Source organism: Stenella coeruleoalba (assembly GCF_951394435.1).
Source record: "Stenella coeruleoalba genome assembly, chromosome: 13".
NCBI lineage: Eukaryota > Metazoa > Chordata > Mammalia > Artiodactyla > Delphinidae > Stenella > Stenella coeruleoalba.
In genome coordinates this window covers 34521502-34545817 of record NC_137159.1, presented here as the reverse complement: position 1 = coordinate 34545817, position 24316 = coordinate 34521502, and the positions used below count along the sequence as shown (strand labels likewise).

General features: G+C 40.2%; 1 protein-coding gene across 19 annotated transcripts in view; it reads left to right on the top strand.

Annotated features, from left to right (window-relative positions):
• The window catches only part of MEIS1 (Meis homeobox 1), a 964979-nt gene that overhangs the window by 694771 nt on the left and 245892 nt on the right, over positions 1-24316 (top strand). For all 19 annotated transcript variants that reach the window (XM_079941540.1, XM_079941543.1, XM_079941545.1 and 16 more), the window contains one exon: positions 1324-1450. The gene's annotated coding sequence lies outside the window, so the exon portion shown is untranslated. The remainder of the gene's footprint in view (positions 1-1323; positions 1451-24316) is intronic.

Sequence of the window (24316 nt, the reverse complement as noted above, 5' to 3'; positions counted from 1 at the left end):
AGGTACTTGGAACACAGAGGCAAGCAGGACAGATAATATCCTTGTGATGATAGTACCTATATTACAATAAACAAATAAATAAAAATGACTTCAGATTCTCTTATATGCTACATTGGAAATAAAATCAGGTAATATGGTAGAGAGTAGAGTGAGATCAAAGGAAGATGAATTAAAGGGAGAAGAGAAGGCCTCTTTTAATAACGGTAGCCACCATTTTTGGAACTCTCATTATATGCCAGTCAGGTCACATTTGTTATTTCATTTCATATTTGCACCAGCCTCATGAAGTAAGGACTGTGGTCTCCACTTATAGATTAAAAAACTGAGGTTTGAGATCCACAGCTACTTGCAGCAGAGCCAAGATTCAGACCCAGATGTGTCTACTTCCAAAGCCCTGCATCCCTGACCACCAGGTTAATCTGTCCTACAGGAGGAAGCTGCCTGTGGCACCAGAGCAGTTGTCCTCAGCCTGTCTGCACATGGGAACCACCTGGGGGTGGGAGTGGGGTTTTGAAGATGCCAATGCCTGGACAAAACCCCCAGCAATTCTAATTTAGTGATTGACCTGGAATACAGTCTGACCATGTTGGTATTTAAAGGCTGTCCAAGGGGGTTAAACAGAACTTAGAGGAAGTTCTTAAAGATAGAGGATCATTCTATACGATGGGCCACACTGAGGCCCCACCAGTCAAGCATTTTACTCCTAAAAAGTACATCAGCTTCTATTTCTGCCTTCCCTCAGGCCTGCCAGGTATGACCCTGAGGTCCCAGGGGCTGGGTGGCCATATTAACCGCCCATGAGGTGCTCAACACTTCCTGTTAGTTAGGCACAGATGCTCATCCCATTGTATAGATGAGAAGACCCAGGAGCAGATAGGCTAAGTAATTTTCCCAAGGTCATACCGCTCCGCAGCATGCTGTGGGATATAAATCCACACACAACTGGGATATAAATCCAGACCTATCTTCTCACACTCTTGACCACCGGCCTCACCTCCCTCCCTTTAGTTCAGTTCCCTCGTTTAAACTCAGAGGTTTTGAAGATCTACAGAAAAGCCAGTTGGAATATGCCCTGAGTCCCCTGTAATAAGATGCCTGTAAAACAGCCCCTTTGGCACCTCTGTAGCCCTTCTGCTTACCTTTACTCAGAAGAGAATATCAACCTTTGACTTTCCTCCAAAAGTTGCCCCCTCTACTGCATTTATAAGACACAATTTTCTTTAAACTTTGATCTCAAAAACTACTTATTCTTTTAAAACCATATCTGCATGTAAAGAATAACCATTTTGAACCTGTAATTCTCTGTGACTCCCCTTCTTTCAGATGACAGATAAACATTAACGGCACTGAAGATGATGCTCTGAGTTCCCGTTGCACATCGCATGACATTTTACAGTTTACGAAGTGTTTTTCATCCATTGTTTCATTTGATGTCTCCAAAACACTAGAGGTAAGCAGAGCTGATGGTTTTACAGAGTTTTACAGAGAAGGAAACAGAGGTTCATAAAGGCCAAGTAATTGATGGAGTCAAGGTTCCAACCCAAGTTCCTATACCAGGACAGCTCCCTTTTCCCTCTGTAAAAAGCACGAGTGTTGTTTTGGCTAAGGTTTTCATTCTGCTAATTAGAAAAAAACAGCAACAGTAATTTGGTGGCACGTTACAGTTTTCAAAGTACTTTACTTCATCCTCATGGAAACACTGAAAGCCAGACTGAAGGATTGTCTGCATTTTATAATGAGGGTCTTAAGGTTTAGGCTGGTCAACTCATTTGTCAACAGAGCCACCCTCAGGAAGTCACAGAGACAGGATTTGGTCATCTGTCTCCAACTTCCATGCTGTTGCCATGAAACTAAAGATTCACAATGCAGATTTTTTAAGGTAGTACATTATTCCTATGTTCATATACGATTTAACTAAAACAATAAAAGGAGATAAGTTTGAATTCCTTGCCCTGCACGTAAATAGGTGACGGTGGTAGCTTATATTATTGCTCAGCAAATAATTACTCCTCCGCCCCCATCCCCCACTCTGTGACTTGCTTGGGCTTCATGAAGGGTGGAGTTACACCCACTTAACTTTGGGTTTGGCAGTGCTGCTCCCTTGGCCAACAGGATGTTAATAGGTACGACTCTGAGCACAGACACAAAAGATGCTTGCACAGTTGGATTGTTCTTTGTGTGCCTTGGGCAGCCACTGAGCCAAGGTAGATTAGAAGCATGTGGAGCAGACCTAGACCCAGTCAGGAGCTTGAAGCCAAGCCCGTCATAATCAGATCAATGCGAGCTCATCCACAGACACATAAGTGAGAGTAAGTGCCAGAAACATGGTAAGTATTAATTGATTTAAATAGCCTTCACCATGATAGAGCTCATGAACCGCCTCTGTGTTTCTGTGCCTCAGTCTGTGCAACCTGGAAGAGAGAAGATCCTCCTTCCGCAGGGAGCAGTGTTACACAAGCTTTGGACCTCACCAACCATAGCATCGAGGCCTGATTATTTCTTTAGAGAAACAGGAATCGGGAAAAAACATTCCAACTTCAAATTCACCCCATTCTAAAGGACAAACTAACCCTTGGCTTTAAAGGAAATCGGATGGAATTGCCTAGTACAGGGGAGGTTGTTCAACATGTAACATGGTGTAATACGGTTCTAGGAGTCTTGGCCCACCCTTCTTTCGTGTCACTTACTTTAACAATATGAAGTAATCTTTCATTACTAGGCTGTCTTGAGTTGAAAAATATTTTCTAGGATTCCAACTCCCACAGACAAAGACCCAAGCAACATGGCCTTTGTCCGCATGGGGAGGAGAGGATCGCTGTGGCTTGGAAGGCAGTTCCCAGTAAGCCCAGTCATTAAGCTTCACCAGGAGGACCACAAGAACTTGGCCTTATGCTTTTTTCCATAGGTAGAAACACCTAGAAAGGTATACAGTGAGAAACACTTTCTACTGTGCAGCCTCAAGCTTGAATTATCCAAGAAGAAAGTTGACCCAATAACACCTTGAAGGCTCTCCCTCCTGTTTTCCAAAACACTGGAGAGAGGCAGGAAGCCAAGTTCTCTCCTGCAAGCCTGAGGCAACGACTTGAGTGAGGAGCTGCACACTCTATGCAAAAAAAAAGGGGGGGGGGACAATTTAAATTGAGTTGGCTTATTAAATTAATTACATAAGTATAATTATGTTAAATCCTATAATTAATTGCAGTAAATTGCATAGCACAATGAAAATTTACCAAAGGGTGGAAGCATTTTTAAGTCACTCTTCTCTCAGATGGTGAAATGGAACTCCCAACGTATTAGGAGACAAACTGAAGAGAAATACCAGTGAGAGAGGGACATCTTTTTTCTTGGTTATGCCCCCAAATATCAACAGCTTGGTTAGGACATGACAGCCGTCTTGCCTCCCTTTTGTAATGATAATAACTACTACATACCCAGCCCTGTGTGTCAGGCACTGTGTGTATATATCATTAATTCCCATGACAAGATGGTGAGATAGATCATATTACTACCCCATTTTACAGAAGAGAAAACTAAAGTCTACAGAGATTAAGTAATTTCTCTGGGGTCAGGCAGTAGCTAAAACAGCCAGAGTCCAGATCATGCCTTCCACGCTTGGCTTTACCACTACACGCACAGGAAGCCTTGCAGGTGGGAGGGAGGGGTGAGGGGACTCAACAAAGCCGAGGGAAAGCAGACTTGTGGAAGTTGGACTGTGGGACTCCTGTGGGAGTTGAGGACTGTCCTTTGGTGTCCTATTGGACTGACTATACTTCATCCTGGTTCCTGGAGAAAAAAGGGAAAATGACATTTGTCATGTATCCTCTATGGGCTGGGTGTTTTTTATACGCCATCCCATTTTATTCTTATTTCAACCCTGCAAAGTACGTATAATTAACATCATTTTACAGACAAAGGGGCGAAGCCACAAAGATATTAAATGCCCGGTCTTGGGTCACGTGGAGGGAAAGAGCAGGGCTGGGGTTTGAACCCTGTTCTCTCTGAGCCCTTGTCCTTCTCCCACTCACACCACTGTGGCTCCAGCACGTAGCACACTGGGTATATTTGTACACGCTGCTATATTTAAAACACATAACCAACAAGGACCTACCATATAGCGCAGGGAAGGCTGCTCAATATTATATAATAACCTAAATGGGAAAAGAATTGGAAAAAGAAGAGATACATGTATAAGTACAACTGAATCACTTTGCTGTACACCTGAAACTAGCACACCATTGTTAGTCAGCTCTACTCCAGTATAAAATAAAAATGTTTTAGCAAAGAGGGTAAAAGCTCTAATGAAGGAAAAAAATGTTCATTCTTTCTAATTTTTTTGTTGTTGGAAACCTGCCCTATCCCTTAGCTTGAAACAACACTGTCTAAGTCTCTGTGAAAACTGACGTGCGTTTGTCTGCGTGCGCACCAAGGGGAGCGTGGAGGGCAGTGGGCCCTGCCTTGCAGGAGTCCCTCTCCTCTGTGGGTAGCGGTCGGGGGGAGGGGTAGCAGGCCTGGGGCTCTGTGCTGCGGGACACACAGGAGGGAGTGCCTCTGGCCAACAAGGGCTTCCCCAGCAGGTGAGAGACCTGGCTTTGGAGCTGGACTTGGAAAAACAACTCCAGCTTTAATACACGTGCTGCACCAATGATCCACAGGGCACAGAAAGGGGTAGCTGGCCTTCCTGATGGTGGGAAAGATAGCAGGAAGGCGCCCAGAGGGGGGAAGAGGAGTAAATGAACAATCATGATAAGGGGTATGGAACTGCTGGTGGAAAACAGGAGCCCACACTTTTAAACAAGGGAATGACACGACTGGATGCCTCTCTAGAAAGTTCCTCTGGCCGGGTGTCCAACTGGAGGAAGAAAGCCAGGGAGGCGGGGGCAAGCTAAGTGCAGGATGAAGAGGGGCCCGCCTGACCCCAGGCAGGCTCTGTGGAAACAGAAAGAAGAGCCAGTCTTTCCAGCGGTGTTTCTCCCCCTGGCTGCGCGTCCAAATCCCTCAGAGCTTCATCAAAACACAGATGCCTGGCCCTAGATGTACTGATCACGGTCTCCAGGATGGGGCCCAGCAAGTTTGTTTTAGAAGCAGCAAGGTGATTCTGATGTGTCTCATGACGGTGAAAAAGGAAGAACCAATAGGACATAGTGAGGGAGTAGATGAGAATGCAGGAGAGGCTGGGGCAAAGGAGAGGGCAACGATGACACTGAGGTTTCTATCTGGGCCTCCTGCGTGAAGGACTAGGATGTTTGGTGAGCTAGAATTCACTACAGGAGGAAAAAGAACAAGACAGGCCATGGATGGGAAATTCACCCCTTCCCAGACATCTAGAGACGGGCATGTTCAGTCGGTGAAGGGAGGGTCAGAGCTAGAAACAGAAATATGATTGAAACTACGGACTGGGGGTTGTTGGAAAAGATTGCCCAGTTGGGTGTATAGCCCCACAGCCAGAAGGCAGCCCAAGATTCACCAGGTAACAACGGAGGAAAGAGAGTGGGCAGGCAAGTTGGAGAGGAGACTGAGGCAGAAATCAGCAGGGGAAACGCCTCCCTCCGGGAGGCTGTGCTCTACAGAGCCTGGAATTTCAAAGAGGTCAAGGGTCACGACCAAGCAGAGGCTTTGGAGTGGTCTGTTCAGAAGCAGCAGTGAAGTAGCTGTGTGTCAAAAGCCAACTGCCCCAGATTACAGAAAGCTCGGGAGGTAAAGAGAGAAGGGAGGATTTTACCCTCTTGTCTAAGTCCCAGAGTTGATGTCACCTGTTTCAGGGCTAGTGAAAAACCAGGAAGGATGTGTGTGAATTTAGAAATATTTACTCTTGCACTGGGGGCCTCGGAGGGGGCTTGTGAGCCAATGAGATGCCTTCATGTAAGGTAATGCCTTCCTTCCAGAGCTGATTCAGTCAGAGGACTAAGAAGCAGAGATAAAATGCTTTGGGATTGCAGGAGAGGAAAGGGAAAAAAGGGACAATATGAGATTGTCAGGACAAAAATCTCCAACAGTTTTTATTTTTTTCATATCTGGAGTGCTAAGTGTGAAGTCAATAGGGCTGTTATCTCAAACCCACCACTATCAGCAAATATTAAGATTTACAAGACTGACAACAGTTTTTGCAGGAATCTGTCCTAGATGTCAACCTAGTGTGTGCACCATTGTTTTTATTTTTTTAACATCTTTATTGGAGTATAATTGCTTTACGATGGTGTGTTAGTTTCTGCTTTATAACAAGGTGAATCAGTTATACATATACATATGTCCCCGTATCTCTTCCCTCTCACTTCTCCCTCCCGCCCACCCTCCCTATCCCACCCCTCTAGGTGGTCACAAAGCACTGAGCTGATCTCCCGTGCTATGTGGCTGCTTCCCACTAGCTATGTATTTTACGTTTGGTAGTGTATATATGTCCATGCCACTCTCTTACTTTGTCACAGCTTATCCTTCCCCCTCCCCATATCCTCAAGTCCATTCTCTAGTAGGTCTGTGTCTTTATTCCTGTCTTACCCCTAGGTTCTTCATGACCATTTTTGTTTGTTTGTTTGTTTTTGTTTGTTTTGTTTTTTCTTAGATTCCATATATATGTGTTAGCATACGGTATTTGTTTTTCTCTTTCTGACTTACTTCGCTCTGTATGACAGACTCTAGGTCCACCCACCTCACTACAAATAACTCAATTTCGTTTCTTTTTATGGCTGAGTAATATTCCATTGTATATATGTGCCACATCTTCTTTATCCATTCATCCGATGATGGACACTTAGGTTGCTTCCATCTCCTGGCTATTGTAAATAGAGCTGCAATGAACATTTTGGTACATGACTCTTTTTGAATTATGGTTTTCTCAGGGTATATGCCCAGTAGTGGGATTGCTGGGTCATATGGTAGTTCTATTTGTAGTTTTTTAAGGAACCTCCATAGTGTTCTCCATAGTGGCTGTATCAATTTACATTCCCACCAGCAGCGCAAGAGTGTTCCCCTTGTTTACTGATAAATGTTAAAAGCAGCTTGTGTCTCTCGGGAAGATCAACTGCTCCTGTTGGGACTAATTACAGAGCCCTTGTGTGTGACAAAGAGGTTGCTCCTAGGGGATAGAGAGAGGGGCTTAATGAACCACAAAGGTACATCATTTATCGAATTAAAAGATTATGACATTTCAGAGTAAATTCCATGGAAAATGAATGCACTGTGTTTCAATGAATCAGGCACTGAGAATATTTCCTTAGAAACCAAGTCCATATTTTCATTAAAAAAGAAAGAGAGAGAGTGAGAGAGAGCACACATTGTGAGAGAGAGAAAGGCTGTGGGATTCAAGTGAATCCAGTGAATTAACATCTTGTGGTAAAAACACTGCTTGAGAAATTAAAATGATATTTGAAACATAAATCCCGCGTGCTAACAACTCTCATTATAAGCACCCGCTAGAGTCAACAGACAGAGTTCGTTTGCTGGGAGGTTGTTTCTGGAGGCCAATTCTTGAGTTCTCAAAAAACATCTGTGCAAATGCAGGGGGAAAAGCCACAGCAATAGAAGCCATCAGTGGTTAGGTGTGTTATAAATACATTATTACTTCACTGTAATGGCACACGGGCCTTGGCGAGACTGTGGAATGACCTCACCAGCTGTCAGCCCTTGAGTTACTCTCCTTGAATGAGCATTCAAGATACAGCAGTGTCTCTGAGGCAGCCCAGTGTAAACACAGAGGTAATCATCAGAGAGGAACCAGGCACAAATTCATCAACATCCCACGAAGAAGCAAGGAGCCTTGGCCAAAACCAGAAAGACTGAGGGATTCTTCTGTCACACAAAACCACCGTTCAAGCCAGCCCTGAAGAACCTTTTTCATGGAACCTCTGAGCCGGCTCTCCCCTGGGCTTTCTCACTCTGTCTCCCCTCTCAGAAAAGAGGCCTCGTGGCCCAAAAGAAGCAAGTCTCCTTCCAAGGAATCTATTCTCGTAGTGGAAACTCGGAAATGCTGGCGGAGGCCGGGTGGCAAGGGTCTGAAAGCAGCTGGGCTCCTGGCAGAGGCTCTCGGCACACACAGAAAACCAAGAACTTCATTTAGGAGTAGACTTCCCTCTGCAAGGCAAAGGAAAACACTTTGAAGATAAGAAGACTGCCCACAACTAAATGGAAAATGATGGGTGGCCAAGAAGTGTCAGGAGCCATGGAAAAAAGCATGAAAAGAAGAGAAGGAGCATTTGCAGGTGGGCTGTCCTCACTTAGCTCAAGTTTCTGACTGAGCCCTGGGCGTCCTGAGCGGTGACTAAAGCAGTTTAGATTTTAGCCAGAGAGGGTGCACGACATGTGCACAGGCCTGGGAGCCAGGATGTCTGATGTGGGTTTGGGGTCCTTCCACTAGAGTTTAAGTGTGAACCTCCCCCTCAGTGTCCTTGGCTGTTCCTTGCTGGAGAAGGCAGGGGAGGGGAGACTCATTTCTAATGAACTTGGGCATGCTTTTGGAGTGCTTCCATGGATGAGTACTATTAGCAAAACTCCTAAAATCATGGGGTGGAGGGGGTGGGGAAGGAAGAGTTAAATGTGGGATTTAATTGTCTTAATGTGAAAGACAAAAGAAGATCCATCTTCATCTTCTGACCGACAGACACTGACAAATTTCATCAAGTCTTGTGCCCAAGATTCTGAAGGAAATGACTAGTTGTCAAGCCCAATGCGGGCAGAGAACATGTTAGGGGTTTTGATCATCAACATCCCCCCAGTGCATGTTGGAGACCTCAATACATACAGGGTACTCAAGTAGTATTTGTTGAATGAATGAATGAAATGAATGACCAAAACAGTCATGAGTGTCCCAAATTTTAGGCCACATACCACACCTAGCTTAAGGTGTTACACTCTTCCAGCCAAGCTACCAATGGCAATTTCTGTCAGTGTGCCTTTAAATTTAAAGCCTTGTGGCAAACTAAGGCACGATTTTTCAAAGATGAGTGTCTTTGTATTATAATCACTTGTGGGGAAAAAAGCATTTTATTCAATTAAAACTTTGTACTAATGATTTGGGAAAATAAATGGTAAGAAAAGTTTCAGTTCAATAAGTAAGTCATTTATTCATCCATTCATTCATTCAGGAAATACTGAATAATCATAATTAACAAAATGGCAATAGTAAGTCCATACCTAGCAATAATTATTTTAAATGTAAATGAGCTAAATTTTCCAATCAAAAGGCATACTCTGGCTGAATGGATAGAAGAACAAGACTTAACTATATGCTGCTTACAAGAGACTCACTTCAGCTTTAAGGAAGCACATATACTGAAAGTGAAGGAATGGGAAAAGATATTCCATGCAAATGGAAACCAAAAGAAAGCAGAGGTACCTATACTTGTATCATACAAAATAGACTTTACACAAAAACTGTAATAAGAGACAAAGAAGATATTATATGGTGATAAAGTATCAATTCATCAAGAGGCTATAACATTAGTAAACACACGCTCATCATCTCAACATAGGAGTACACAAATATATAAAGCAAATATTAACAAACCTGAAGGAAAGAATACACATCAATACAATAATATTAGGGGACCTCAATATCCGTTTTCAACAATGAAAAGATCATCCAGACAGAAAATCAATAAGGAAACATTGGACTTAAACTACTTGTTAGATCAGATGGACAGATCCATACAGAACCTCCGTCCAACAGCAGCAGAATACACATTCTTCTCAAACGCACATGGAGCATTCTCCAGGATATGATAGGTCACAAAACAAATCTTAATAAATTTAAGAAAATTGAAATCATATCAAGCATCTTTTCTGACCATAGTGGGATGAAACTAGAAATCAGTTACAAGAAGAAAGCTAGAAAATACACAAATGTGTGGGGATCAAACAACATGCTCCTGAGCAACCAATGGGGCAAAGAAGAAATCAAAAGAGAAACTTGAATATATCTTGAGGCAAATGAAAATGGAAACACAATATACCGAAAAGTATGGGATGCAGCAAAAGCAGTTCTAAGAGGGGATTTTATAGCAATAAATGTCTACATTAAGAAAAAAGAAAGAGCTCAAGTAAATAACCTAACTTTACACTTCAAAAAAGAGAAAAAGAAGAAAAACTAAGCCCAAAGTTAGTCAAAGGAAGAAATTAACAAAGATCAGAGTGGAAATAAATGAAATAAAGTCTAAAAAGACAATAGAAATGATCAATGAAACTAAAACTGTTTTTTTTTTGAAAAGATAAAAAAATATATACAAACCTTTAGTTAAATTTACCAGGAGAAAAAGAGAGAAAACTCAAGCAAATAAAATTAGAAATGAAAGAGGAGACATTACAACTGACCCCACACAAGTACAAAGAATCCTAAAGAGTTACTGTGAACAATTATGTGCCAACAATTTGTACACCCCAGAAAAAATGGATAGATCCTTAAAACATACACCCTACCAAGACTGAAGCATAAAGAAATACAAAATCTGAACAAACCAATTACTAGTTAGGAGATTGAATCAGTAATCAAAACCCTCCCAATAAAGAAAAGCCGGGCACCAGATGCCTTCAATGGTGAATTCTACCAAACACTTAAAGAAGAATTAGCACCAATCCTTCTCAAACTCTTCCAAAAAAATAGAAGAGGAGGGAACACTTCCAAAGTCATTTTATGAGGCTACCATTACCCTGATACCAAAGTCAGACAAAGACACTACAGGAAAAGAAAATCACAGGCCAGTATCCCTGATGAACATAGATTTAAAAATTCTCAACAAAATATTAGCAAACTTAATTCAACAATGCATTAAAAGATTCATACACCATGATCAAGTGGGATTTATTCCCAGGATGCAAATGTGATTCAATATCCGTAAATCAATCAATGTGACACACTACATAAACAAAATGGAGGATAAAAGTCATATGATCATCTCAATAGATGCAGGAAAGCATTGGACAAAATTCAATACACTATCATGATCAAAACTCTCAACAAACTGGGTATAGAGGGAACATACTTCAATATAATAAAGGCCGTATATGACAAGCCCACAGCTAACATCATACTCAACAGTAAAAAGCTAAAAGCTTTTCTTTTAACATCAGGAACAAGACAAGAATGTCTACTCTTGTCACTTACATTCATAGTACTGGAAGTCCTAGCCAGACAATTAGGCAAGAAAAAGAAATAAAAGGCATCCAAAGTGGAAAGGAAGAAGTAAAACCGTCTCTATTTGCAGATGACATAATACTATATATAGATAATCCTGAAGACTCCAAAAACTGTTAAAACTAATAAACGAATTCAGTGAAGTTGCAGGATACAAAATCAATACACAGAAGTCAGCTGGATTTCTATACACTAGCTATAAACTATCAGAAAGAGAAATTAAGAAAGTAGTCCCATTTAAATAGCATAAAAAATGAAAAAATACTTAGGAACAAGTGTAACCAATCTGAAAATTCTTTTAGAATTTAAGGCACTGTGTAGAAGCATTACCCTCATGATTATGATTTTGAATTTAAATAAATTAGTCTCTATACATACAAAGATGGTTGTCATTGTTCCCAGCAGTATTAGTCTTGGCAAACATTTAATGCTATGTATTGTAACTATGGCGTCAAAGGTTGATGGCCTTTGATTTGGTGCCTTATGGGCTGAAGATGCTGGTATGCCTGTTGGCCAATACACTTCAACATGGAGAACCCAAAGGCAAACCGTTCACTTGTCCTCACACCAAAACAGCAGGGGAGGTGCGAGGTAAGGGGCAGCGGGCTCTGAGACAGCCATGACTGAGGGAAATGGTGACCCTAAATGTTCTGAGCATCACACAAATGAAGCACAACGGCAAAGGCACACCTCACAAGCCTAGCCTCTCTTGAACAACGTGCTGCCAGTGTCATCTTGGGTTTCAAAGGAGAACTGGAATCCATGCCTATATGGGGATCAGCTATTGAGAGAAAACCCCCTATACAAAAGAATGGTGACCTTACCATGGGTACTTTAAAGATCTTGGATATGTTAAAAATCCTCCACAGACCTTTATAGGTAATGAGGGGGGCTTTAGCCTTTAAAATCCGATCTGATGGGCTTCCCTGGTGGCGCAGTGGTTAAGAGTCTGCCTGCCGATGCAGGGGACACGGGTTCGTGCCCCGGTCCGGGACGATCCCACATGCCGCGGAGCGGCTGGGCCCGTGAGCCATGGCCGCTGAGCCTGCGTGTCCGGAGCCTGGGCTCCGCAACAGGAGAGGCCACAGCAGTGAGAGGCCCGTGTACCGCAAAAAAAAAAAACACCAAAATCCTATCTGATTTAAAACCTATCCTATGAAAGGAATAACAGGGAGCAGAGAATTAAGGAATAGAATGGGTTTCCTTACTTATTAGAACGTTCAGCTACTGTGGACAAGTTTTTAGGTGTTTGCTTAGTCTAATGTTTATAGACACTGTTTCTTAAAATAGTCTTCTTTTATTTAACTTGAACTCTTATAGAAAACTTAACAGAGGTGTTAAGGCAGTTGCTATTCTCTCCATTTTATGGATGAATTAACTGAGCAGGAGGAAGGTTGACAGCAGAGCTAAGACCAGAAACAGAGCGTTTGACTCTTCAGTCAGTGTATTAGGTGTTACCCCTCGGCACTGGGCAAAGCGTGCTTGGGCATACTCGAAGTCACCACCGCCAAAAGTCTAGAGCTGCACATCCAAAACAGGAGCCACAGGCCACACGTGGCTATGAAGCTCCTGAGATGTGGCTAGTCCAAATTCAGACATGTTATACATGTAAAATACACACCAGACTTCGAGACCTAGTACACAAAAATGTAAAATATCTCATTAATACTTGAATGTTGATTAGATGTTGAAGTGATAATATCTTAGATATGTTGAATTAAACAAAATATTTTGTTAAAATTAATTTCACTTGTTTATTGAGTATGGCTACTAGAAAATTTTAAGTCACAAATATGGCTCACATTCTATTTCTAGTGGACGGTGCTGGTGCAGACCAAGTACCCCTCTTTAGAGGGAGACCAAGTCTCTTCTTTGGAGAAATGAGATATAAACATTCACCTATTGCAGTGAAACTTTCTCCCCAGGATTCTTTTTATTCTTACATGGCTGTAAGCAGTAACATGACAGCACACACTTTTACGTGTGCCTATGACCTTGTCTCTTGAAAGAAATAATAGGCAGGGAGTTATGGCTACATTTTATTTTAAGAATATAGATGAAAATTATGAAAAAACAAACAGCTCCATATTACTTCTTCTTCCTTTGGTGTCTCTATTTTAAGTAATCCAGGGATTCTCATTTCAGTACATTACTAGACTATCTTTTGGAATGTTCTCCCATTTAATTTATTTTTTCCCCTAAACAAGAGTATGAATCCCTTCTGCCTGCCTTTTGGCCATGCTTGACCCTCCCAAGGCAACATCTTGGAAGACATCCATCACCCAGGCACATGGAGTTGAGGACTAGATGTTCAGATGTATGTTCAGACGTTGCAGATGGATTCCAGGCTCTGGCATGTAACGGGCAGTGGTCTAACAGGGTAGTTACAGCTCAAAAAAAAAGAATGAAAGCAGATTGTTTCCAGAAGCTGTGCATCTGCTGCCTGGTAAGACTGCTGGTTTCACGCGCTCAGCAAAGTGCATGAAGAACTCTCAAACGTCACAGTGATTTGGTTAATTGGGTAAAGATAAGGGTTTCTGAATAGCAGAGTCAGTTTGCCATATTGGCCTGGCACCCAGGGACAAGTGATGAAAAAACAGCTCGGCTGTCTGGATGCATCTGAATGCTCAGTTATTTCATAAAGCCTGCACTGTGTGTATGGAATGCACATTTGCTCTTATGAATAACAGTAATTGTTTGGCTTGGACTGCCTTTGTGTGACCGCCAGCTGGCAATGACTGGAACCGTGACACATGACACTCCAGCTGTGTCCACATGTTTCTGCCTAGCAGTATCCACTTATATAATTTGCTTTTTTGATCAACAGATGAGCCATTTAAGGGAACTCATCATATTACACATGCCAGCTACTTCTCTGCAAATACTTCTACTGCAATTTCAAAGGAAGATTTTCATTATTCCTTGCTTATTATGATGATGTTATGACTTCATTAAACATAGTGCAGTAAAAGATACATTCCTAATTGAACTTGAGGATTTTTCCCTTGAATACACATAATTACAAGACAATAGCTTAGCATTTAATCAAATGAACCATTAAAATAGTAACTAAGGATAGTCTTACTATGACTGACACATCTGACCCACTATCTTTAACTTTCCCCCCATTTTATTAAGCTCGCTGAATTCATCACTGTATGTAATTAGGTTTGTATTGGAGAACTGATAACTACGTGGGTTGTGGTGAAGAATCTTATCTGCTTGGGTGCCAAAGTTTCTGTTGTGCTACAATCTATTTTCTTCAGAGAGATTTGGAAGAATCAAGCAGAAATTGAACCTGACCCAAAATATACTTGTATTTTTATTACCTTTTCCTGTGAAACTGAAAACATTCACTTAATCTCTCCTTCCTGATACTGAAGGGTAGGGAACACACGCAGTTCTTTCAGCTCTTGGGGAAAATTCTAAATTATGCAACGTTGGTAGCTTATGGCCCAGCCAGTGAAACTAAGCCACTGTTGCTTAAAACTCCTCTTCGACTTCTCTTCCTAGAGTTTGGGCTTCATCAAATTGCTGAGTTGGTTAAATGTGATGAAATGTCAGAAGAGCTGACCGAAGAACCACATGTTTGTTGATAGTCCTTTTGGCCCAGAGAAATGGGTGCCTTGCAAAAATGATTTGTGCTGGCCTTCAGAGACTTTATACTTGGAGAAGGGAAGAATTCATTTCATCCATTCTTTTAGTAGACTCTCCTGGCTCATGGAAGAAAGCAGAACATTAGCAGTACTGTAGGAGTTCTGTAGAATAGCTGTAAAAAAAAAAAAAAAAGCTCAGTGAGAGGGCATGGAAAAGTCAAATTTCTAGTAAACTAGTCTTCAGGAGACCTGAATTCTACTTCAGGAACTGCCACCAACTAGCTGTGCTTCCTGGGGCAGATAAATATCTTACTTCTCAATATGCATCATGGGCTGATTCCTGAGAGGGAGGGTGGGGGGAAGGGGGGAGTGGGGAAGGGAGAGAAGCTAAAAAGAAAAAGAGAGAGACAGAGATTGCAAAGCCTTGTCCTTCCTAATAATAGGGCCAGTATGAAGATCCAATGGGATAATAATCATGAAAGGGCCTGGAAAGTACAAAATCGTCTATAAAATTCAAGACATTAATGTATAAAGTATACTGGACAAGGAAGCCAAAATCAGGAGATATGTATGTCTTATTTAGGAATAGACTTCATCCAAAGCTGGAGAAATGTGAGAAGTGTTAGCTGAGTGGATATTGTTTTCTGATGGGCATTTGAAACAAAACAGCAAGTTGAGCGTTGCTTGAAAGAACTATTCTTGGCCAACTTCATGTCAACAAACTTGGGAGCTGGAAGGCATCGGAAACCTTATGGACAAGCTTTTTCATTTTACCATCTAGGAAACTGAGTCACAGCAAAGGGAATTGAATTGCCCAAGGCCACACAGCCAGATGGTGGCACGGCAAGGAAGCCCAGGTCTCCCAACACACACTGACTCTAGCTTTCACTACTGGACCTTGGGAGAAAGCAATCTGTCAGAAGACATGTAACAAGAATTAAGAGCATTCCTACGGAAGATCTTTGTGTTGCTGTGGGAAAATAAGAAGAGGTAAGTGGATCAAGTGCCAGACGTTGGTGCATGAGATCGCAAGACAATAAAAACCAGGATTAACACCAGGAACAAAAGCTTGTCACATCTCTGGAGGGCTTTGATGAGAGGCATGCTGGGACTTAGCTACTGGCTGCCGGGACCAGGGAAGAAGTGTTAAAAGACAGGACTGGTGTTGGAAGCTTTACTCGATATGAAGAGTTGGTTTCATGGGGGAGTGACCACCAGCGCAAAGAGGTGTAGCAAACAGTCTCCCACCAGGCACTTGCTAACATCTGGGGGGATTTGGAGCTGGAGGACATGGCGCAGAGACAGCAGCATCCAAACAGCAGTGATGCCTGAAGCTGATGATGTCATGGTTTGGGTGGTCCATTTGCTTGGAATAAGACCCCAGCCAGCAGCTGGAGTTTCCAGAAGCAGGGTCCAGCTCTTAAGGGAAGAAGGTTGTGAGAGCTAGAACTGTCTCTGGCATATGCTGGGTACAATAATGAAGAATCATGTAAGATATCCCTCTGGGAGTCAAGTGAGCTGGGGTTCAGGGCAGACTCTAGTCTCAACAGAATGGCTGGAGTGCAGACCATGGGAAATGGGCAAGCCCTACTCAGAGAGAAGAAGGCACAGGAGGGCTAAACTTGTCCCCAAGCCCACCTTGGACTCCAGGCTTAGGACTGGAAGCTAGTTCCACTACTGTGGTTTGAGTCCCCTGAAATACTACTGTCTTTGGTTACATTGGTTAGCTGAAAGACTGCAGCTTGAAAGTCTACAATGATTGCTACGGAAACATGAGGAATTCAGAGCCTAATGTAACTGCAGGCATTTTTCTCATTTATGCAAGGACCAAATCTTGGAATATTCTCTTAGGCTGTAAGTACTATGAAGGCAGAGACCATGTCTGTGTGTTTGCCATTATATGCCAGGCACCCCTCATAAGGCCAGATACATAGAAGTCATTCAATAAATAGTTGTGGGGAAAAACTAAATGTATATCCAGACTGTTCCCTACTTCTGTTGGTCATTCCAACATTATTTCTTCAATATTAAGGCCCAACCTAATGCTGCTAATGGGCACCCTGCCCATTTTATAGAGCTGTCCAGGTCTGTAGCCACAGCAGACTCAAAACTGTGGTTGCCACAGAGAATCTTAAGTGAAATGACCATGTGGCTGGGAGAAGAGGCTGTGTGTCTTTCCTTCACCACCTCTTTGTCCCTTTTCTTAAAGAGTTCACAGAGTTTAAAGGATGCAAATGTATAAAAAGGAGAGCAGAACACCAAAAGTTTGAACAAGTGCATATTCTCTCTTGAGTGTGATCAAGAGGGAGGTATCAGGAAAAAAGAAAGAGTTCAAACAGCATCCAAAACGTCAGTGCCTTATTTAATGTGGCTGATTTTTTTAAGAAACAAAAATCGTTCATTTATTTGTGTATTCATTTATTAATTCCCTATGCTCAATTTCACCATTGAAAAATCAGGATAAAAATAATAACTATCTCCTAGGGTGGTTGTGACGATTAAAAGAGCTTATAGATACGAAAGATTAAGAAAAGTTCTTGGCACATAGCAAGTACTCCATAAAGGTTAGCTACCATCATCATCATCACCGTCATCGTCACCATCATTTCCATCATCAGCAACACCAACGCAGCAGACAAATCACTTGTTCAGGAAAAAACTTAACTGAAGACTGTGTGCTCCCTGAGAGCAGGTGTGGCTCAGTTACCGTTGTATGTCCATCTATTAGGATATAGCTCAGACAACGTGGGTGCTCAACAAGTGTTTGCTGATTGGCAAAGAATGTATGCATGAAGTCCAGCTGAGCCTTGATGGGTAAAAAAGAAAAGAAAGCCCGTGGTGATATGGAAAGGCACTCTGAATAAATGGAAATCAGAGTTAGAAAAGATGCAGGATGGGCATGTTTAAGGAGGGCAACCTGTATATTCCTGAACATTCCTGCAGCGAACTTGGATACTATAATGTGTGGTTAATGCCTGGGTAAGGAGAGCTTTGAAAGCCAGGTTAGGGACGTCCCTGGCAGTCCAGTGGTTAAGACTCCGCGCTTCCACTGCAGGGGGCACGGGTTCTATTTCTGGTTGGGGAACTAATGTCCCGCATGCCCTGTGGCAAAAAAAAAAAAAAAGCTGGGCTAAGATGCTTGGACTTCATTATAAATCAGAGTGTTCACAATTCTTTCCCACACCAGAGAAACAATATTTATGCTGAACACAACACAAATGACACTTACAGTTATCCAATGACAGCCAACCTATATCTAAGAAATTGTACGAGTTGCAATTAGTGAATTTCAGTCACTAATTTCAGCATGGAGCAAACATTTACCTTTAAAACATTGTTTTTCCATTAAAATTTACCATTTTATTCATTAGAAGAATAGTATGCAAATATTCTAAAAGTTTATAAAATAGTGGCTTCCAGCTATTGCTTAGGATATAGAAAGCTAGAAAGATCGTTGCTTCTGCTATAATAACAGGGAAGAGATGGATAATCTACAAAATCATAACTTTTCTTGAATCTGTGAGAGAGTTGAGGTTGCAGGACAAACATCTAAGGAAAGACAGATGCTTCCAAAGAGGAAGGAAGATACTGAAGCATTGATTTGCCTATGCAGAGCACAACAGGAAGACAGGACAGTCACACAGTGGGTAAAAAGATTTCAGCCAGTATTTTTGATGAATTGGTAAAGGCTGAGTGTGGGCTTCTATGAGAACATAGAATCACCTTAAGACATAGAATACAAGGGTAATTCACACCCAGTCGCAGGCTCCTCTCTATCAATTTTGGTCAGGAATTTACCCAGGTGCTCATGAGAAAGAATGAAGACAGGCAGGAGACCAAAGAGAGCCTCCATTCTGGGGCAGGCCTGGTAGAGGAGAGCAGAATTCACTAGGAGACAGGCACAGGCCCTGCCCAGACCTCTCTCCCCTATGGAAAAATCCCTTCGATTTTCCTGTAATGTGAAAAAGAAACTTGAATCTTCAAAAAGAATGAGAGAGTGATGGAAGTGGTTAAAATGAAAGTAATCATAAAATTCATTTTTTCTAATCTTTAAATGCTCTAAAATCAATTGACTGTCTAAAGCAAAATTAGAAGAAATGTATAAAAGTATAAAATAATAGCAATGTAATCAAAACAGAGTTGTATTGGTGAAAGCCTAGACACATAGATTAATAGAATAGAATCAAGAATCCAGAAATATATCCACATATCTAAGGCCAATTAATATTTTTATTTTTCATTTTTGTTTAATTTTTTTATTGAAGTATTGTTGACTTTCAATATTATATTAGTTTCAGGTGTACAACATAGTAATTTGATATTTTTGTAGATTATACTCGATTCAAAGTTATTATAAAACATGGCATATATTCCCAGTGAAGTACTTTACATCCTTCTCACTTTTTTATTTTATACCTAGTAGTTTGTACCTCTTAATCCCCGTCACCTATTTTGCCCCTACCCCTACCCCTCTCCCCTCTGGCAACCACTAGTTTGTTCTCTGCATCTGTGAGTCTGTTTCTGTTCTGTTTTATTTATTTTTTAATAGTTTGTTTTTTTAGATTCCACATATAAGTGAAAACATACAGTAGTTGTCTTTCTCTGACTTATCTCACTAAGCATAATAGGTCCATCCATGTTGTTGCAAATGGCAAAATTTCATTCTTTTTTATGGCTGAGTAACATTCCTCTGTGTGCGTGCGTGTGTGTGTGTGTGTGTGTGTGTGTGTGTGTATCTTGGCTATTGTAAATAATTCTGTCATGAACACTGGGGTGCATATACCTTTTTGAATTAGTGTTTTCATTTTCTTTGGATAAATACCTAGGAGTGGAATTGCTGGGTCATATGGTAGTTCTATTTTTAAAATTTTGAAGAACCTCCATACTGTTTTCCATAGTGGCTGTACCTATTTGCATGCCTACCAAAAATGTATAGGGTTCCCTTTTCTCCACATCCTTGCCAACATTTGTTATTTGTAGTCTTCTTGATGAGAGCCATTCTGACAAGTGTGAGGTAGTATCTTATTGTGGTTCTGATTTGCATTTCCCTGATGATTAGTGATATTGATCATCTTTTCTTATTGGCCATCTGTATGTCTTCTTTGTAAAAATGGCTATTCAGATCTTCTCATTTTTTAATTGTTTGGGCAGATTGTTTTTTGATACTGAGTTGTACGAGTTTTTTAAATATTTTGGATATTAACTCCTTATTGGACATATCATTTGCAAATATCTTCTCCCATTGAATAGGTTGCCTTTTGTTTTGCTGACAGTTTCCTTTGCTGTGCAAAGCTTTTAACTGTGGTTAGGTCCCATTTGCTTATTTTTGTTTTTGTTTCCCTTGCCTGAGGAGACATCCAAAAACATATTGCTAAGACCGATGTCAAAGAGGTCACTGCCTCTGTTTTCTTCTAGTTTTAAGGTTTCAGGTCTTACATTTAGGTCTTTAATCTGTTTTGAGTTTATTCTTGTATATGATGTGAGAAAGTAGTCCAGTTTCATTCTTTTGCATGTAGCTGTCCAGTTTTCCCAACACTGCTTATCAAAGAGGCTGTCTTTTCTCTATTGTACATTCTTGCCTCCTTTGTCATAGATTAATTGACCACACTTGTGTGGGTTTATTTCTGGGCTCTTTATTCAGTTCCATTGATCTATGTGTCTGTTTTTGTGTGTGGCCAATTAATTTTTGAACAAGCTACAATGTCAATTCAATGGTAATGCAAGCCCACCACAAATCCTCACCTAAGATTATTATAATAGCACCATACCTAGGCTTATCTTAGTAGAACTGCTGAAAATCAAAATCAAAGAGAAAAATCTGGAAAGCAGATGTAGTGGAGGGAAAAAATGACATATCTTCAAAGGGGCAACAATAAGACATAAGACTGACTTTGAAACAGAAAATATGGAAAAAGAGATGATAATGGAATGACATCTTCAAAGTGCTCAAAGAAAATAACTGAAAATCTAGAACTCTATATCCATATAAAATATTTCCCCAGAATAAATGCAAATACTTTTTATTTTGGTTAGGAGTCAGAAGGAGACAAAAGGTTGTTGTTCCCATAGTAATAATAAGAACAATCCAGATAAAATTAAAATCATGTTTTTATTATTTTAACTGGCTAGCAAAGAATACTACAAACAAGGAATCCTTGATAAACTAAGTTCTAAAGGGAAATTATTCCTTCATAAGTGAGCAGAAAGCCACGGAAGCTTGCATATCTAAAGTGTGACCACTCTGGGAACAATTGAATGGAAGGGCCGGTTTCTCATAATCAAAGAAACTTTGCATGGATGAGGAGAAATCAGACAAACCTTAGAATACTGTGTAAGTTGGCAGGACATATTGGAATCTGGGTAAACCCCCAAATACAGAAGCAGAATTGGTTGACCTGACAAGTATTTTCCCTTACCGTATCCCTAAATTTTTGCCAAGAAATCACCAATGGAGGGGGTTTGAAACTCTAATGTTGCTCATTTTCACAGTAATTGGGTTCTTGGGCCCTGTTGAATTCAAAGGTAAAACAAATTTATCTTGAAATGCAACAAAAACCACTCTCAGTTCCAATACTGAAAAGATAATAGAAAGATATTTACAAAGGAAACTAGGGGTTGAGCTCTTCACAGGCGAACTAAATATACTTAGAGCTGCCATTCATTTTGGTTCTAGGAGGAATCTAAATGATCAACCCTTAATCCTAACAGCCAAACAATGGAAAGGGATTTCACTTTCTGGTGAATAAACAAAACAAAACAACATTATACTTTTGCCTCCACTATTTTTTGTTCACAATGTCTGGAATAAAAATTTTTTTAAGTGTAAAGCTTAAAAGCAGGAAAGTGTAACCATAATTAAAAGAAAACATAGTCAATAAAAGTAGAAACAAAGATGACAAAATTATTGAAATTAGTAGACAAGAATTTTTAAAACACATATATGTTAAAGAATTTACAGAAAAATATAGATACAATGAGTAAAGAGATGAAGCATTTCAGGAAAGCAATTGAAAATGTAAAAAAGAAACAAATGTAAATTTTTCAACTGAAAAATACAATTTCTAGAATAAAATATCCATTGAATGAGCTCATAGAAGAGTGGACACTGTAGAATATAGGTAAAAGAAGTGTAAAAGCAGGTCTTTAGAAATTATCCAAAGTAAAGATGAGCAGGATAAGGTATTAAAAGAAAGGAGGGATAGAGCATCAGTAATGTTTGAGATAATATCAAGCAGTCTAATATACATGTATTAGAAGACCCGGAAGAAGAATAAGGAAGAAAAATATATTTCAAGAAATAACTGCCAAAATTTTTCCAAGTTTAATAAGGAAAAAATAGCTTCCAAATCCCAGAATTCCAATTAGCCCCAAGCAGGATGAATAAACAAATAAAACTCATGCCTAGGCACATCATTTCAAATTTCTGAAAACCAAAGATGAAAAGTTGCAAAATCAGCCATAGAAAAAGAGTATGCATTACATATTGGAAAACAACAGTAAGAAAAATGGTCAACTTCTCACCAGAAATAGGGCAGATCAGAACATATCTCCAAAGTACTAAAAACAAAAACACATCAAACTAGAATTATACTTCTAATGAAAATATTTTTCACAACAGAAGTGGAATAAAGTCATTGTCAAATAAACAAAAGCTGAGAGACTTTGTCATAAGAAAACCCATACTACCAAAACCAAACAATGTTAAAGAAAGTACTTAGGCTGAATGAGTTACTAAGTGGAGACTCAAGTCTATACAGGACAGGATGAAGAAAAGAGATGGTAAAATGGTGGGTAAATAAAAACATATTGTCTCCTGTTAAATTCTTTAAATGTCAATTGTTTAAAGCATAAATAACACCAATAGTAATATTTTATTGGATTTATGATATGTGTAAAAGAAAATATCAGTATCATATAATAGCCTAAAAAATGGGAAGGTGGAGATAGACTCATCCTTCTGCAGGTAGCAGAAGCAAGAAGAACTACAATCCTGCAGCCTGTGGAACAAAAACCATATTCACAGAAAGATAGACAAGATGAAGAGGCAGAGGGCTATGTACCAGTTGAAGGAACAAGATAAAACCCCAGAAAAACAACTAAATGAAGGGGAGATAGGCAACCTTCCAGAAAAAGAATTCAGTATAATGATAGTGAAGATGATCCTGGTCCTGATCCAGGATGAGGAAGAAGAATGGAGGCAAAGATCGAGAAGATGTAAGAAATGTTTAACAAAGATCTAGAAGAATTAAAGAAAAAACACCTAGAAGAATTAAAGAACAAACAAACAGAGATGAACAATACAATAACTGAAATGAAAAATACACTAGAAGAAATCAATAGCAGAATAACTGAGGCAGAAAAACAGATAAGTGACCTGGAAGACAGAATGGTGGAATTCAATGCCAAGGAACAGAATAAAGAAGAAAGAATGAAAAGAAATGAAGACAGGCTAAGAGACCTCTGGGACAACATTAAACACAACAACATTCACATTATAGGGGTCCCAGAAGGAGAAAAGAGAGAAAGGACCTGAGAAAATATTTGAAGAGATTATAGTCAAAAACTTCCCTAACGTGGGAAAGGAAATAGCCACCCAAGTCCAGGAAGCACAGAGAATCCCACGCAGGACAAACCCAAGGAGAAAAATGCTGAGACACATAGTAATCAAACTGACTAAAATTAAAGACGAAGAAAAATTATTAAAAGCAACAAGAGAAAAATGACAAATAACATACAAGGGAACTCCCATAAGGTTAACAGCAGATTTCTCAGCAGAAACTCTACAAGTCAGAAGGGAGTGGCATGATATACTTAAAGTGATGAAAGGGAAGAACCTACAACCAAGATTACTCTACCCAGTAAGGATCTCATTCAGACTCAATGGTGAAATCAAAAGCTTTACAGACAAGCAACAGCTAAGAGAATTCAGCACCACCAAACCAGCTCTACAGCAAATGCTAAAGGAATTTCTCTAAATGGGAAACACAAGAGAAGAAAAAGACCTACAAAAACAAACCCAAAACAATTAAGAAAATGGTAATAGGAACATACATATCGAAAATTACCTTAAATGTAAATGGATTAAATGCTCCACCAAAAAACACAGGTTCGCTGAATGGGTACAAAAACAAAACCCATATATATGCTGTCTACAAGAGACCCACTTCAGACCTAGGGACACATACAGACTGAAAGTGAAGGGATGAAAAAAGATATTCCATGCAAATGGAAATCAAAAGAAAGCTGGAGTAGCAATACTCATAGCAGATAAAATAGACTTTAAAATAAAGAATGTTATAAGAGATAAGTCCCGAACTTCAGACTATACTACAAAGCTACAGAAATCAAAACAGTATGGTACTGGCATAAAAACAGAAATATAGAGCAATGGAACAGGACAGAAAGCCCAGAGATAAACCCATGCTCATATGGTCAACTTATTTTTGAAAAAGGAGGCAGGAATACACAGTGGAGAAAAGACAGCGTCTTTACTAAGTGGTGGCGGGAAAACTGGACAGCTACACGTAAAAGAATGAAATTAGAACACTCCCTAACACCATACACAAAAATAAACTCAAAATGGATTAAACACCTAAATGTA